At 41.5% G+C, this 18,517-nt stretch overlaps 1 protein-coding gene across 18 annotated transcripts in view; it reads left to right on the plus strand.

Annotated features, from left to right (window-relative positions):
* The window catches only part of NUMB (NUMB endocytic adaptor protein), a 199,167-nt gene that overhangs the window by 10,809 nt on the left and 169,841 nt on the right, over window positions 1-18,517 (plus strand). The window contains exon 1 of one of the 18 annotated variants that reach the window (XM_021941362.2): window positions 6,325-6,400. The exons of the other annotated variants lie outside the window; for them this stretch is intronic. The gene's annotated coding sequence lies outside the window, so the exon portion shown is untranslated. Of the gene's footprint in view, window positions 1-6,324; window positions 6,401-18,517 lie in introns of those variants that run through there. 18 annotated transcript variants of the gene reach the window in all.

Consider the following 18,517-nt stretch of genomic DNA (forward strand, 5'->3'; position numbering starts at 1 on the left):
TCAGGAGATCGAGACCATCCTGGCTAACACGGTGAAACCCCATCTCTACTAAAAATACAAAAAACTAGCCGGGCGAGGTGGCGGGCGCCTGTAGTCCCAGCTACTCAGGAGGCTGAGGCAGGAGAATGGCGTAAACCCGGGAGGCGGAGCTTGCAGTGAGCTGAGATCCGGCCACTGCACCCCAACCCCGGGCGACAGAGCAAGACTCTGTCTCAAAAAAAAAAAAAAAAAAAAGTATTTTATATAATAGAGTACTTGAAAAGCTACATTTTATTTTGGATTTGCCAAAACACATCTATTGTGTGTAACAGGTTTTGATTTCTAGAGAATAGATCTTGAATTCTGCAGATTTCTGAACTCTGATTTTTTCCCTTTTTTTTTAAAAAAAAATCCAACTTTTAGGTTAGATCCTGAGAGTACATATGCAGGTAGGTTATATGGCTATATTGTGTGATGCTGAGGTTTGAGGTATGTAATTGGTCCTGTCACCCAGGTAGTAAGCATAGTACCTAATAGTTCTTCAACCTTTCCCCCTCTCCCTTTCTCCCTCCCTCCTTTTATGTTTTCTTTTTCTTTTTTTTTTTTTTTTTTGAGACAGAGTCTCGCTTTGTTGCCCAGGCTGGAGTGCAGTGGCCAGCTGTCAGCTCACTGCAAGCTCCGCCTCCCGGGTTTATGCCATTCTCCTGCCTCAGCCTCCTGAGTAGCTGGGACTACAGGTGCCCGCCACCTTACCCGGCTAGTTTTTTGTATTTTTTTTAGTAGAGACAGGGTTTCACCGTGTTTGCCAGGATGGTCTCGATCTCCTGACCTCGTGATCCGCCCGTCTCGGCCTCCCAAAGTGCTGGGATTACAGGCTTGAGCCACCGCGCCTGGCCTCCTTTTATGTTTTCTTGATAGGGTTGGGGAGAAATAAAACAATATACCCCTTAAATTAAAAAAAATTTTTGCTATCTTATTTTTTGAATCTTGACATTATAGTACATCCTTTAGTGGCAAAGAAAATTTATTTAAGGGGCTGAGTGTGGCGGCTCACGCCTTTAATTCCAGCACTTTGGGAGGCCAAGGCAGATTGATCACAACGTCAGGAGATCGAAACCATCCTGGCTAACACAGTGAAACCCCATCTTTACTAAAACCACAAAAAATTAGCTGGGTGTGGTGGCACGCGACTGTAGTCCCAGCTACTTGGGAGGCTGAGGCAGGCGAATTGCTTGAACCTAGGAGGCGGAGGTTGCAGTGAGCCAAGATCACGCCACTGCACTCCAGCCTGGGTGACAAAGTAAGACTGTCTTGGGAAAAAAAAAAAAAAACAACACGAAAATTTGTTTTAGTAATGTAACATATTATAAATTTTATCATAACATGTAGAAATACTATACAAGGCTTTAGGATGTATGTTCAGCTGCGACACACAGGTAATGATCAATAGGATATCATTAAATACTAGGTACAATATTGCCATATATTTTGGAGATTATAAAACATGCACTTTGAGGCTGGGCACGGTGACTCAGGCCTGTAATCCCAGCACTTTGAGAGGCTGAGGCGAGCGGATTACCTGAGGTCAGGAGTTTGAGACCAGCCTGACCAACATGGAGAAATCCTGTCTCTACTAAAAATACAAAATTAGCCGGGCGTGGTGGCGCATTCCTGTAATCCCAGCTACTCAAGAGGCTGAGGCAAGAGAATCACTTGAACCCAGGAGGTGGAGGTTGCAGTGAGCCAATATCACGCCATTGTACTCCAGCCTGGGCAACAAGAAACTCCGTCTCAAACAAAACAAAACAAAACAAAAACCATAAAAAAATGCACTTCGAAATCTTGGGGCAAAAGGAGGATTGAAATGAAGGGAGAATAAAGAGAATACTGACGTACTTAAGGGAGGAGTCTGGAGGATCTGCAGGAAGTGTATCTAGAGGAGTGAGTGGTTCTTGGCAGTTTTCCTGGAGTGACATATGTAAAGGAAGATGATTCTATTTGCAACATCCATGGACTTATTTTTCATTCTTTGCAGTTTCTGCTGCTTGTTATTACTCTTCCTTTGTTTTCTTCCCCTCAAGAAAGCATGTCAGAAGGCAAGTAAGTAGACTGAGAAGTGGTAGTCCTGGAGGATGAAAGCCTTGGAAGGACCATGTGGATTTAGAAGAAGGCTCGTCTTATCTCTGCTTCTGCAGCTCTTGGGAGGTCCCCAGCAACCCTAACTAGTCCAACCTTTCCCACTTGTCCTCTCTAGTGGAGTATGGGATTAGGAAGAGACCCCCTAGTCATCTTAAATGGATTAACCAAGGAGTTGCTAGATTAGTAATTAATGTTCAGTGACTTCCCCCTCTCTACCCACGAAAACCCTGTTTCTCCCCACTTGTTTGCTGATAAATTACATTCCTTTTTTTTTTGAGACAGAGTCTTGCTCTTTTGCCTAGGCGGGAGTGTGCAGTGGCATGGTCTCAGCTCACTGTAGCCTCAACATTCTGGGCTCAGGTGATCCTCCTGCCTCAGCCTCTCCAGTCGCTGGGACTACAGGCATGCCCAGTTCTTTTTTTTTTTTTTTTTTTTGAGACAGAGTTTTGCTCTTGTTGCCCAGGCTGGAGTACAATGGTGTGATTTTGGCTCACTGCAGCCTCCACTTCCTGGGTTCAGGCGATTCTCCTGCCTCATCCTCCTGAGTAGCTGGAATTACAGGTGTGCGCTACCACACCCTGCTAATTTTTACATTTTTTTTTTTTTTTTTTGAGACGGAGTCTCGCTGTGACGCCCAGGCTGGAGTGCTGGAGTGCGGTGGCGCGATCTCGGCTCACCGCAAGCTCCGCCTCCCGGGTTCACGCCATTCTCCTGCCTCAGCCTCCGAATAGCTGGGACTACAGGCGCCCGCCACCTCGCCCGGCTAGTTTTTTTTGTATTTTTAGTAGAGACGGGGTTTCACCATGTTAGCCAGGATGGTCTCGATCTCCTGACCTCGTGATCCACCCGCCTCGGCCTCCCAAAGTGCTGGGATTACAGGCTTGAGCCACCGCGCCCGGCCAATTTTTACATTTTTAGTAAAGACGGGGTTTCACCATTTTGGTCAGGCTGGTCTTGAACTCCTGGCCTCAGGTGATCCATCCACCCTGGCCTCCCAAAGTGCTGGGATTCCAGATGTGAGCCACCACGCCTGGCCAATTTTGTTTTTGGGTAGAGACAGGGTCTTGTTAAACTCCTAAACTCAGGCAATCCTCCCAAAGTGTTGGGATTACAGGCATGAGCTACCGTGCTCAGGCTATCTTACATTCTTTTAACCAAGATCAAAGTCTTCAATTATCTGAGTAGGACAGCGAAATCTTAATTATGGTAACTTGATTATATTAAGGTGAATTATAGTTAATTTGGAACATTTCTAGTTTAATTAGGGAAGAAGAGGGAAAAACTGTAGAATACTGCTTAGCTCTGAATAAAGGCAAAGCTGGAGCAACCAGGGACACAGAAATCAGCTAAATTTGTAACTTTATTTAAGATTACCCTTGGTTAACTTTGACTTTGGAAAAGTAATAGTGATACTTTCATCTAGTCACTTGTGCATATGTACATCTCAGGTATATTTCGATGTATCATGTAGATAATTTGTGAAGATTTATTTACTTAATTTCTTTTATTTAAAGATGCCCAGGCTGGAGTGCAGTGGCACGATCTCGGCTCATTGAAATCTCCGCCTCCCGGGTTCAAGCAATTGTCCTGCGTCAGGCTCCCGAGTAGCTGGGACTACAGGGGCATGCCACTATGCCTGGCTAATTTTTGTTGTGTGTGTTTTTTTTTTTTTCAGATGGTGTCTCCCTCTATTGCCCAGGCTTGGAGTGCAGTGGCTCAATCTTGGCTCACTGCAACCTCCGTCTCATGGGTTCAAGCAATACTCCTGCTTCAGCCTTCTGAATAGCTGAGACTACAGGCACAGGCGCATGCCACCACACCTGGCTAGTTGTTTGTATTTTTAGTAGAGACGGGGTTTCACCATATTGGCCAGGCTGGTCTCAAACTCCTGACTTCGTAATCCGCCTGTCTCAGCCTCCCAAAGGGTTGGTTTTTTTTTTTTTTTTTTGAGACGGAGTCCTGCTTTGTCGCCTGGGATGGAGTGCAATGGCGCAATCTTGGCTTACTGCAACCTCCGTCTCCTGGGTTCAAGCGATTCTCCTGCCTCAGCCTCCCAAGTAGTTGGGATTATAGGCGCCAGCCACCATGCCCAGCTAAGTTTTTTGTATTTTTAGTAGAGATGGGGTTTTACCATGTTGCTCAGGCTGGTCTTGAACTCCTGGCCTCAAGTGATCCTCCTGCCTCGGCCTCCCAAAGTGCTGGAATTACAGGCGTAAGTCACTGTGTCTGGCTATTTACTTAATTTCTTTTAATATAACCAACTTTGTTGCAGAGATTTTAGCTCCCAGTATCTTTTTTTTGAGCCGAAGTCTCGCTCTGTTGCCCAGGCTGGAGTGCTATGGCACGATCGCGGCTCAGTGCAACCTCTGCCTACTGGGTTCAAGCGATTCTCCTGCGTCATCTTTCCGAGTAGCTGGGATTACAAGGCGTGTGCCACCACGCCCGGCTAATTTTTGCATTTTTAGTAGAAACAGGGTTTTGCCATGTTGGCCAGGCTGGTCTCAAACTCTTGACCTCAAGTGATCCACCTGCCTTGGCCTCCCAAAGTGTTGGGATTACAGGCGTGAGCCACTGCGCCCAACCTAGCTCCCAGTATTCTTTAATCAAGATAAAACTTTTTTTTCCTCCAAACTAGTATCTCACAGAACCATAGAATAGCCTGATGATGACAGAAATATATTTGTAACTGCCATATTATGAAATTCAAGAAGCGTCATTTATGTCCGGAGGTAGCATGATAGAATGGACAAAATTCAAGTTTTATAATCGTGTGACCATGATTTTGAATCTTGACTTTATCGATAATTTACTAATTGAGCAGTTTATTAAACTTCTTTTAGATTCAGTTTTGTCATCCATAAAATGGAGCTTATGCTATCTTCTGTATCAGGCTGATGGTGAGAATTAAATGAAAAGCATTTTGTATAGTGTAAAGCATTTTGCCCATACTGGGCACTCAACAAATTGTAATTGTTAACTATTAATAATTAAAACATTAGATATAGACTTCTCTTTCTAGAATGGGCTAATATTCCAGATACTGTGATTGTATGCATTGTGGCAACTAGGAAAACCAGAGTTGACTTTAAAACATTAAATGTATTTTAAGGCTGGGCGTGGTGGCTCACATCTGTAATCCCAGCACTTTGGGAGGCCAAGGTGGGCGGATCACCTGAGGTCAGGAGTTTGAGACCAGCCTGGCCAACATGGCAAAACCCTGTGTTTACTAAAAATACAAAAATTAGCTGCGAGTGGTGGTGCATGCCTGTAATCCCAGCTACTCGGGAGGCTGAGGCAGGAGAATTGCTTTAACTTGGGAGGCAGAGGTTGCAGTGAGCCGAGCCACTGCACTCTAGCCTGGGCAACAGAGCGAGACTCTGTATCAAAAAACAAACAAACAAACACCAAAACATTACATGTATTTTAAACATTTACTACTTAAGTTTGTTTTTGTGGTTGGTTTATTTTGGTGGATTAGACTGAAACATGGGGTAAATGAAGCTAATATTTTGTTGTGTGGTCACAGGCTGTGTATCATATCATAGTCAGCCTTTATCTGTGGATTCTGCATCCTTGGATTCAACCAGCTGTTGATAGAAAATATTTGGAAAGAAAACCCAATAAAAATAAAACAATAAAAATAATACGAATAAATACAGTATAAATATTTACATAGCTTTTACATTGTATTAGGTATTAAGTAATCTAGAGACGATTTAACGTATATGGGAGAATGTGCAGATTATATGCAAATACAAGTATCGGTGGGGGATTAATTCCAGGACCCCAATATACCAAAATCCATAGATGCACAAGTCACTTATATAAGATGGTGTAGTATTTACATATAACCTGCGCACATTCTCCTGTATACTTTGAATCATTTCTCTAGATTAATTATAATACTTAATATTAGGTTGGTGCAAAAAGTAATTGCAGCTTTTGCCATTAAAAGTAATGGCAAAAACACAATTACTTTTTGCACCAAATAATATAATATAAACGTTATGTAAATAGTTATACTGTATTGTTAGGGTATAATGACAAGAAAGAAAAGTATGTACATGTTTATTACAACCATCCATTTTTTTTTCCAAAAATATTTGATACAAGATTGGTTGAATCCTCCTGTGTGGGACCCACAGATACAGAGGGCCGACTGTACTATGCCATTATACATAACGAACTGGGATATCCGCAGATTTTGGTATCCATGGGGTCCTGGATCGAGTCCCTCAGATATCAAGATATGTGACTGTACCTGGTCCTCTTCGAAATACATGTGAGTTTGTGACAACAGTGGAAACCATTAATCCTACTACTAGAAAAAAAAATTGAGCATTATATTATTTACTGATTTTGTTATTAAAATCATTGCTTTTATTGAATTATTTTATTTACTGATATTGTTAATGATTTTAAATTAATTCTAAATGCCAGTTAGAACCAGTTTATTTTTCCCTAGAGTTAATACATTTATCTTCACAATTCAAGTAGAAACAGGTTTTATCTCAGAATTTAAGCCCTTTATCTTCCTTAGCTAAGGATTTGGTCAAATGAAAGAAAAATCTGTATTCGTAGAAAGGTGTTAAAATTGGCCTGGTGTGGTGGCTCATGCCTTTAATCCCTGCACTTTGGGAGCCAAGGCGGGAGAATTGCTTGAGCCTAGGGATTTGATAAAAGCCTGGGCAACATAGTAAGACCCTATCTCTATTATAAATTAAAAATAAAAAAAAATAAAATAAAGCTGTTAAAAGCTATATTATTTCTTGTCTCTGATGAAAGGTGTACAATTTCCATCACATTCATGATGTAATGGACTTCAAATCTCATCAGTGACCGTAATTTTGAATGATTATTTTAAAGAGTTGATTCATTCTTGTTTTTGAAAATTATTTAGTATTGGTGGTATGAAGGAAAGATATTTCCTGTAGTAGCCAAGTCTTCCTTAACTCTTGCAAGGACAGCAGTCCCAAATACTATATTGAAAATATTAGAGGCCAGATGTGGTGGCTCATGCCTGTAATCCCAGCACTTGGGAGGCCGAGGCAGGCGGATCACTTGAGCTCAGAGTTTGAGACCAGCCTGGCCAATATGACAAAACCCAGTCTTTACTAAAAATACAAAAAAGTAGCTAGGTGTGGTGGTGCATGCCTGTTGTCCCAGCTACTGGGCCGGCTGAGGTGGGAGAATCACTTGAACCCGAGGGTTGGGGGTAGGGTGGAGGGGGTTGCAGTGAGCCATGATTGTGCCACTGCACTCCAGCCTGGGTGACTGAGCCAGACTCCGTCTCAAAAAAAAAAAAAAAGAAAATATCGGCAAGAAAATGAACTGTAAATGTCCATTTACATGACTGGCCATTTGTAAAAATGTTAACATGTTACATCAAATGTTGTTCTTTTTTTTTTTTTTTTGTAGAGATGAGGTCTTTTTATGTTGCCGGGGGGTTTTTTTTTTTCTTTTCCTTTTTAGTGATCCTCCTGCCTCAGTCCCCCAAAGTGCTGGGATTATAAGTGTCAGACACTGTGCTCAGCCTATTGTTCATTTCTTAATATCTTTCTGTAATACTCTAGACTAATTTTATATATATATATATATTTATTTATTCATTTATTTTTTGAGATGGAATCTTGCACTGTCGCCTGGGCTGGAGTGCAATGGTGTGATCTTGGCTCACGGCAACCTCTGTCTCTCGGGTTCAAGTGACTCTCCTGCCTCAGCCGCCTGAGTAGCTGGGATTACAGGCCTGCCACCATGCCCAGCTAATTTTTTGTATTTTTATTGGGGGGCAAAGGTTTCACTATGTTGGCCAGTCTGCTCTCGAACTCCTGACCTCATGATCTGCCCGTCTCAGCCTCCCAAAGTGCTGAGATTACAGGCCTGGCTCCACTAGCCTATTTTGAGGTGGAGTCACCGGCTCTGTTGCCAGGCTGGAGTGCAGTGGCACAATCTCGGCTCACTGCAACCTCCACCTCCTGGGTTCAAGCGATTACCTTGCCTCAGTCTCCTGAGTAGCTGGGTTCTGGGCATGCGCCACCATGCTTGCTGGCTAATCTTTGTATTTTAGTACAGACTGGGTTCACTGTGTTGGTCAGGATGGTGTGATCTTCTGACGCATGATCACTATACCTCAGCCTCCCAAAGTGCTGGGATTACAAGTGTGAGCCACTGCGCCTAGCCTTATTTTTATTTTTGAAAAAGTTATTTAAAAATAGAAATGGGGTCTCACTATATTGCCCAGGCTGCTCTCCAACTCCTGGGCTCAAGTGATCCTTCTGCCTCAGCCTCCCAAAGTTAATTTTATGTTTATTTATTAATATATTTTTTTTTTTTTTAAGATGTGAGGTCTTGTTATGCTGCCAAGGCTAGTCTTGAGCTCCTAGCGTCAAGTGATTCTCCTGCTTTGGCCTCCTAAAATGCTCTAGACTAATTTTAGAAACCATGAAGTTTGGCATTTTGTCATGTTAAGGATTTTTTTAAAAGTTATTTTGTAAGTCTGGTCATGGTGGCTAATGCCTGTAATCCCAGCATTCTGGAAGGCTGAGGCAGGTGGATCACTTGAGGTCAGGAGTTTGAGACCAGCCTGGCCAACATAGTGAAACTTCATCTCTACTAAAAATACAAAAATTAGCCGGGTGTGGTGGTGAGTGCTTATAGTCCCAGCTACTCTGGGGGCTGAGGTAGGAGAATCACTTGAACCTGGGAGGTGGAGGTTGCAGTGAGCTGAGATTGTGCCACTGGACTCCAGCCTGGGCGACGGAGGGGGACTCCATCTCAAAAAAAAAAAAAGGAAAAGAAAAAGTTATTTTGCAATATTAAATTTCATTTCTTCATAAGTTAAGTTTTTGCAGTCAGGACTGTTCTCTTTTTTGTTATTCTCTGATTTACATAAACGTACTGATGAATGATGGAACCCCTCCCCCACATTGGGGGCAGAGTTTATGATGTCAACTAATAGGAGGTGGTATGGTAAAAAGAAGTCCAATTGCCTGAATTCACCTTCACCTCTGCTTCCTTAGGCAAGTTAACTCTTTTTGCTGGTTTTCTTATCTTCAAAATAAATGGCTTTGAGGATTATATGAGATAATCCATGTAAAGTTAAACAGTTTAACATAATGTTTAGTTCATAGTAAATGCCCAGTAAATGTTAGCTACGTTTACTGTTGCAAGGACCCAGCATTTTCACCGAAGCAGGTGGGAGGTAAAAAGCTTTCTCTGTGTTATTTTGTGGACTAAAGAGTCTTGTATATTAAATTGTACTATGAAATTTAAACTTCATTTAGACATGAAAAGGAATCTTGAATTCTTTTTGACTTTGTCACATTTTCAGTCTAGTCCATCTCTGGAAAAACTTGAATCTTTATTTTATCCAGCTATAAATCAGCTGTAAGTTTTTTTGTTTTGTTTTGTTTTTTTGAGACAGGGTCTCACTTTGTCACTCAGGCTGGAGTGCAGTGGCACATCATAGCTAACTGCAGCCTTAAACTCCTGGGGCTCAGGCAGTCCTCTTGCCTCAGCCTCCTGAGTAGTTTGGATTACAGATGCATGCCACCATGTCCACTTAATTTTTAATTTTTTTTGTAGTGTTGGGATCTCCTGTGTTGCCTAAGCTAGTAAATTCTTAAATATCTGCACCCAGGTTAGCAGTGTTACAGCTAATCTGTAAATTCTTTTGAATTATGAAATATAGCTAGGGAACCTATTAGATAAATTTTCATTAGGCTTGACCTCTTTTATTTAAGATAATATTTAAGTACTGTATTGAGTTTCCTTGGCATTGGGTATCTTTATCAGTGGTTCTCAATTTGTTGCCTGCAAGTCTTTGGTTTGGGGAGGATGTTTTCTGCAGTTATCTAGAGTTCTTAAATCCATATATTATCAAATATTGCCTACCATTTTTTTTTTGAGATGAAGTGTCACTCTGTTGCCAGGCTGGAGTGCAGTGGTGCAATCTTGGCTCACTGCAACCTCCGCCTCCCGGGTTCAAGCGATTCTCTTGCCTCAACCTCCTGAGTACCTGGGACTACAGGCGTGCGCCACCACGCCTGGCTAGTTTTTGTATTTTTAGTAGAGATGGGTTTCACCATGTTGGCCAGGAAAGTCTCGATCTCTTGACCTTGTGATCTAGAGAAAAATTATCTGTAGACTAAAGCAACATGTTCTAAACATATGTATGTATGTATACATAGTTTCATTCTTCAAATAAATATTGAGATGAGTTTTAAAAATCTTTATTTTAAAGGCTTGCCTCAAGACAGGGTAGCTCTGGTTGTATTTTGACTATTTTCTCCATCAATGGATGCTGAAAATTCAGCTATTACCATGTGAGGATCAGTTAAATATTTTGACTTTTTTTTTTTTTTGAGATGGAGTCTTGCTGTGTTGCCTAGGCTGGAGTGCAGTGGCATGATCTCGGCTCACTGCAACTTCCGCCTCCCGGGTTCAAGCGATTCTCCTGCCTCAGCCTCCCGAGTAGCTGGGACCACAGGCGCCCGCCACCACACTTGGCTAATTTTTTGTATTTTTAGTAGAAACTAGGTTTCACCGTGTTAGCCAGGGTGGTCTCGATCTCCTGACGTCATGATCCACCAGCCCCCGCCTCCCAAAGTGCTGGAATTACAGGCGTGAGCCACCGTGCCTGGCCAATAATTTTGACCTTTAAAAAGGTTTGTCATATTTAAAAGCTCTCGGCCGGGCAAGGTAGCGTGTGCCTGTAGTCCCAGCCACTCAGGAGGCTGAGGCAGGAGAATCGCTTGAACCCGGGAGGCGGAGGTTGCAGTGAGCCAAGATGGCGTCACTGCACTCCAGCCTGGGCGACAGAGCCAGACTTTGTCTCAAAAATAAATAAATAATTTGGGAGGCGGAGGTAGGCGGATTGCCTTGAGCTCAGGAGTTCGAGAGGGCAACACAGTGAAACCCGTCTCTACTAAAATACAAAAGAAATTAGCTGGGCGTGGTGGCGGGCGTCTGTAATCCCAACCACTCGGGAGGACTATGGCTGGAGAATTGCTTGGACCCGGTAGGCGGTGGTTGCAGTGAGCCGAGATCACACTCCAGCCTGGATGATAGATAAATTCTCCGGCTCAATCAATCAATCCTCTCAGCCTGTTTTTTCTACTTTTTTTTTTTTTTTTTTTTTTTTTTTGAGGTGAAATTTTGCTCTTGTTGCCCAGGCTGGTGTGCAATGGCGTGGTCTCGGCTCACTGCAACCTCCGCCTCCCAGGTTCACGCGATTCTCCTGCCTCAGTCTCCTGAGTAGCTGGGATTACAGGCATGCGCCACCACGCCCGGCTAATTTTGTATTTTTAGTAGAGACAGGGTTTCACCATGTTGGCCAGGCTGGTCTCGTGACCTCAAGTGATCCACCCGCCTCAGCCTCCCAAAGTGCTGGGATTACAGGCGTGAGCCACTGCACCCATCCTTTTTCTACTTTTTTCTTACCCAAACATGCCATTTTCAGAAAGGCTAGTATACTTCTCTTCCCTCACCATGGCATGTGCATTTTTAAAATAGCTTTATTTAGGTACAGTTGATGTACGGTGAAACTGCACGTATTTAAGGTAAACAGGGCTGGGTGCAGTGGCTCAAACCTGTAATCCCAGCACAGTGCTTTGGGAGGCTGAGGAGGGCAGATTGCTTGAGCTCAGGAGTTTGAGACCAGTCTGGTTAACATGGGGAAACCCCATATCTACAAAAAATGCAAAAATTAGCCAGTCCTGGAGGCATGTGCTTGTAGTCCCAGCCACTCGGGAGGCTGAGGCAGGAGGATCGCTTGAGCCGAGGAGGTGGAGGTTGCAGTTGCAGTGAACTGAGATTGCACCACTATACTCCAGATGGGGCGACAGAGCCAGACCCTGTCTCAAAAAAAAAAAAAAAAAAAAAAAAAGTAAACAGTTTAATGAGTTTTTACATATGTATATACTACAACTAAGGTAAGGAACATACTGATCACTGCAAAAGTTTTCTAACTTTTTTAATACATCTCTCCCTTTCTGTTCCCGCAGGCAACTCTAATCTGCTGTCGCTATGGATTAGTTTGCAATTTCTAGAATTTTATATAAATAGTATGTAGTATATGTATATATTTTGTCTGACTTCTTTCCCTCTGCCTAATTAATTCGAGATTTTTCCATGTTATTTGTGTATCAATATTTCATTATCTTTCATTGTTGAGTAGTATTCCATAATATGGATATATTGCAATTTTAAAAATTTCTTCTGCTGATAAACATTGGATTATTTCTAGTTTTTGGCTATTCAAATAAAGCTAATATGAACATGAACATTCATGTATGAGTTTTTGTGTGGACATGTGTTTTAATTTTTTTTAAAAAAACAATTTAAACAATTTATTTTTATTATTATTATTTTTGAGATGGGGTCTTGCTCTGTAGCCCAGTCTGGAGTGCAGTGGTGCAATTATTGCTTACTGCAGTTTTAACCTCCCAGGATCAAGAGATGGTCCCACCTCAGCCTCTAAGTAGCTGGGACCATAGGCATGCACCACCACTCCTGCCCGGTTTTTCTTTCTTTCTTTTTTTTTTCTTGTAGTGACAGGGTCTCTCACTATGTTGCCCAGGCTGGTCTTGAACTCCTGGGCTCAAGCTATTCTCCTGTCTTGGCCTCCCAAAGTGCTGGGACTACAGGTGTGGGTTACTGTGCTTGGCCTCTTTTCATTGTTTTTGTGTATATGCCCATAAGTAGTGGAATTGCTAGGTTATATGGTAACTCTTTTGAGGTTTTCTAAAGTGGCTACACCATTTTACATTCTCTCCAGCAGTGAGAATGAGAATTATAATTTTTCTGCATTGTTACTAATAATTGTTATGATCTCTTATTTTATATATATATTTTAATTGTTGTTGTTTTGAGACAGGGTTTTGGTCTGTCACCCAAGCTGGAGTGTAGTGGGTATGATAGCTCACTGCAGCCTCAAACTCCTGGCTCAAACTATCTTCCCACCTCAGCCTCCCTAGTAGCTAGGACTGCAGGCGTGCACCACCATGCCCAGCTAATTTTTATTTTTTAAATTTTTTGGTAGAGATGGGGTCTTGCTGTGTTACCCAGGATGGTCTGGAACTCCTGGCCTCAAGCCATTCTTTCTCCTCGCCTCCCGAAGTGTTGGGATTACGGGTGTGAGTCATAGCTCAGGCTGATCTCTGTTTTTTCAGTAGAGCTATTCTAGTGGGTATAAAGTAGAATTTTTTTTTTCTTTGAGATGGGGTCTTGCTCTGTTGCCCAGGCTGGAGTGTGTGGCATGATTTTGGCTCACCACAACCTCTGCCTCCCAGGTTCAAGCTATTATCCTGCCTCAGCCTCTCAACTGAGGCGTGCACTACCATGCCAGGCTAATTTTTGTATTTTTAGTAGAGACGGGGTTTCACTATGTTGGCCAGACTGGACTTGAATTCCTGACCTCATGATCTGCCCGCCTTGGCCTCCCAAAGTGCTGGGATTACAGTGAGCCACTGTGCGTGGCCCAGAGTAGAAGTTAATTGTGGTTTTGATTTGAGTTTCCCTCATGGCTAGTGATGTTGAGAATCTTCTCATATGCTTATTGGCCATTTATCTATCTTGGAAGAAGTGTGTTTTTATATGCTTGCCTTTTTTTTTTTTTTTTTGAGACGGAACCTCGCTCTCTCGCCCAGGCTGGAGTGCAGTGGTGCGATCTCGGCCCACTGCAAGCTTCGCCTCCCGGGTTCACGCCATTCTCCTGCCTCAGCCTCCCAAGTAGCTGGGACTACAGGTCCCCGCCACCATGCCCAGCTAATTTTTTTTGTATTTTTCAGTAGAGACGGGGTTTCACCGTGTTAGCCAGGATGGTCTTGATCTCCTGACTTTGTGAGCTGCCCACCTCGGCCTCCCAAAGTGCTGGGATTACAGGCATGAGCCACCGCGCCTGGCCATGCTTGCCCATTTTTTAAAAGCTGGTTTGTCTTTTTATTATTGAGTTATAATATATGTTTTCTTTGTATATTCTGGATATAAGTTCCTTGTCAGACGTAACGATTTACAAGTATTTTCTCCCCTTTTGTGGGCTATCTTTTCACTTTCTTGATGTCCTTTGAAGCACAAAAGTTTTTCATTTTAATAAAGTCCAGCTTTTTTTTTTTTTCTTTTTTAGACACAGGGATCTCCCTGTGTTGTCCAGGCTGGCCTCAAACTCCTGGCCCGTGATCCAGGAGCCACCACTCTGGCTCAAGTCCATTTTTTTTTTTTTTTTTGAGACGGAGTCTCGCTCTGTCACCCAGGCTGGAGTGCAGTGGTGCAATCTCGGCTCACTGCAAGCTCCGCCTCCCAGGTTCACACCATTCTCCTGTCTCAGCCTCCCAAGTAGCTGGGATTGCAGGGGCCTGCCCCCAAGTCCGGCTAATTTTTTATATTTTTAGTAGAGATGGGGTTTCACCGTGTTAGCCAGGATGGTCTTGATCTCCTGACCTTGTGATCTGCCCGCCTTGGCCTCTCAAAGTGCTGGGATTACAGGCGTGAGCCACCATGCCTGGCCGATTTGTTTTTTTTTTTTGCTTGTGCTTTTGATACAGTATCTAAGAACTATTGCCCAATCCAAGGTCGTGAATATTTGTGCCTAATGTTTTCTTGTAAGAGTTTTAGTTTATTTTTTCTTATTTTTTTTCACTCCATGTCAGTGTCTTCTAAGTTTTATAGAGTTGGCTCTTATATTTAAGTCTGTGATCCATTTTGTGGTAATTTTTGTGTACAGTATGGGGGAAGGGTCTCAACTTAATTCTTTTGTATATGGATATTTAGTTGTCCCAGCACCATTAGTTGAGACCATTACTCTTTGTTGATTTGTTACAAAGTTGAATAAAATTTTCTGCTTTGTCACTAATTTTTCCAATAGCAATTTGTTGACCTTTTGGTCTAGAGTGGCAGTTGGGGTCATTGTAGGAGGGAAGCAGTTTAGTGTTGCAAGAATAGGTTATAAATGAATCCACTGATTTAAATATACAGGTTGTATAATTTCATCCTTACGTTGCCTTATACTCGAATGGTAAATGAAGTTCAGCTGCTATTTCTTTGCCTACTGGGCATCCTTGTGTCATTAGTTATTTGGAAGCTTCCAGTGGTAAGCCATTAAATAGAAATCAGGGTCAGATCCTTAAACATGTGACTTAAAGGAAGAAAAGATTCATACCTGTTCCTTTCTCTTTCTCCTCTTTAATTCACCTATCCTAGCACCCTTTTTATCTTAAGAAGACTCTTCTTTTGTATTTTTACACATAGCCTTTTTCTGAAGGAAGATCACATGTAAAGATTTTAGTTTTTAAATTGAAAATTCAAGGAAATGTTCTGTAGTGATGATTAAAAACATTATAGAAGTATTATAAAGATTATATTAACCTTGATAAATTTAAATCCATAATTAATATAGTTAATATGAAAGTCTCCCGTGTAATTCTAACTGAAGGTTAGAAATGGCATAATATTTTCCTTTTGATTTTCAAAATAACAAAAATATAATTATTTTACAATTTGTAAGATTTGCTTAGCATTTTAAAAGAAACTTAATGTTTTTAGAATGTTTAACTCTAAATTGGGTCTTTTTTCCCCCTGTTTTTAATAGTCATTAATTATTCACTTTTAGAGATCTTAAGAGCAAAGGGAAAAGCATACATTTTTTCACAGAGTGTTCGAGTTTTATGTGTCTCATCTCTATTTGTAGAGTTGTGCTTCTTTAGAGGCCAGTACTTTGCCAAGTAAAAACTAATTTCCTAGGAAATCAGGTTGCTGGCTTGACTTCTGGCAGTCCCTTTCCCTTCTTTTGTTGCTTTGTAAAAGAGCTGAGCTCAGTTCTGTGGAAAATCACTAAATCATCTAATTATTTTCCCTAGTTTGAGTTAAACATGGTTGGTATATATTTATATAGAACTGAATCTGTAACTTTTTCTTGACTATAGATTTGTTAAGATACCCTGAAGGACTTTGACTTCATTTGATAAGTTGGATATTCATACCTGAAATAATGCTAATGGTTTGTTCCTTTAATGAATGTTCTTATTCTTTTAGTCTTTTTGTTCTCCCCTCCACTAGACCTACTTAGGGATATCACTTGTGTTCTTATAATGAAACCCAGACATTTGTGAAATATAATCATGGTTTCTATGATGTTGGCCCCTAATTCATTTTTTAAAATTACATTAACATTTATTGTCTGTTTCTGATTTTTCTTCATGCATATTTTACTATATATATAATCTTGGAGCCTGCTTTTTAAACAACATATCATATAATATGTATTTTATTGTTTTTATTACAATTATTTGAAAACAGTTTTTTTTTTTTTTTTTTTGAGGCACAGTCTTGCTCTCTTGCCCAGGCTGAAGAGCAGTGTTGCAATCTCAGCTCACTGTAACCTCTGCCTCCCGGGTTCCCGTGCCTTGGCCTCCCGTGTAGCTGGGATTACAGATGTGCGCCAGCACACCCTGCTAATTTTTGTATTTTTAGTAGAGACAGGGTTTCACCATTTTGGCCAGGCTGATCTCGAACTCCTAACCCCAACTGATCCACCTGCCTCGGCCTCCCAAAGTGCTGGCATTAAAGGTATGAGCCATTGCATCCAGCCAGAAAACAGTTTAAAACAGCAGAGAAATATTCCATTAATGGATATATTATTTATGGAACCAATTTCTATTGTGTTCACACTTAGAACGTTTATTAATTTCCGATTATTAAAAAATAAAACACAATGAATATTGCTAAATATAGCTCTTTTTCAGTATTTCTATATTCTGAGAATAGATTATTGTAAGTTGAATTATCAAGTCAAAGTGTATTAACATTTCTAGAGCTCTCAGGAGAGCAAAACATTGCACAGTTGCTTTCTAGAAAGGCTGTACAAGTTTACATTCCCATTAACAATGTATGAAATTGAGATATACGGCCTTGCGAGCATGTTATTATTTTAAAACATTTGCAAATTTGATAGGAAATAGTAACTAGTTTCTGAAATTTGTATTTATTTGGTCACTAGTGGGACATTTAAAATATGATCATTAACCTTTAGGTATTTGCTTTAAGTGAAGTTGCTTGTTCCTGTTCTTGGTCCATTTTTCTTTTGGGTGATCCCTGATTCTTATGTGGAATCTAGGGATGGATAATATTCAGAACTGTGACTTAATCTGTACAAATGATCTGCATAAAGTTGTTGTTTCATGTCCCTGCCAAGTACTTTTGCCCTCCCTCTCCCTAACTACTTTCTGATTTTAAATCTGTTCTTGGATTTCATGTAAATGGAATCATACCATATGCATTTTTAAAATTAACATCACTACTTTTGCTTAATACTTTTGAGATTCATCCATGTTGTGTTAATCAGTAATACATTTTTTTTTTTTTTTATTGCTGAGTAGTAGTCCTTTTTTGTTTCATACATCTATTATTTTACTGAGGAAACCATAATCAATAGAAAATTGCAAGCTGTAAGCCACAGTTTGTTGATTACAGTATTCAATTTACCTCAGGTCCAGGTTATATCTCCCTATGGCATTGTTTCCATCACAGTAGTCATTTTAAGCCAGTCTTTTCTTACACGAGTAATTTCTGGAGAAAACACTTCAGTTAGATGAATATGGACTGAACATGATTAAGAGAAAAATAGGCCAGGCGCAATGGCTCATGCCTGTAATCCCAGCACTTTGGGAGACTGGATTGCCTGAGCTCAAGAGTTCCAGGCCAGCCTGGGCAACATGGTGAAACCTCCTCTCTATAAAATATACAAAAATTAGCCAGGCATGGTGGTGTGTGCCTGTAGGCCCAGCTGCTCGGGAGGCTGAGGTGGGAGGATCACTAGAGCCCAGGAGGTTGAGGCTGCTGTGAGCCATGATCGTGCCAATGCACTCCAGCCTGGGCAACAGAGTGAGACCCTGTCTCAAAAAAAAAAAAAAAAAAAAAAAGAGAGAGAAAATACATAGGTACCAATATATTTAAGAGTTCCTTTTTTTTTTTTTCTTTTTTCTTTTTTCTTTTTTTGAGATGGAGTCTTGCTCTGTCACCAGGCTGGAGTGCAGTGGCACTGTCTCGGTTTATTGCAACCTCCGCCTCCTGGGTTCAAGTGATTCTCCTGCCTCAGCCTCCTGAGTAGCTGGGATTACAGGCACGCACCACCACACCCAGCTAATTTTTGTATTTTTAGTAGAGAGGGGATTTCACCATGTTGGCTATGATGGTCTCTATCTCTTGACCTTGTGATCCGCCCGCCTCAGCCTCCGAAAGTGCTGGGATTACAGGTGTGAGCCACCGAGCCCGGCCAAGAGTTTATATAGGAGTATCACTTAATAAAACCCTGTGACTTATTTGCTTCTGAAAGGCACCAATTTAAAAATCCTTCAAAGCCGGGCACGGTGGCTCATGCTTGTAATCCCAACACTTTGGGAGCCCA

The sequence above is a fragment of the Papio anubis genome, chromosome 7 (genome assembly GCF_008728515.1).
Source record: "Papio anubis isolate 15944 chromosome 7, Panubis1.0, whole genome shotgun sequence".
NCBI lineage: Eukaryota > Metazoa > Chordata > Mammalia > Primates > Cercopithecidae > Papio > Papio anubis.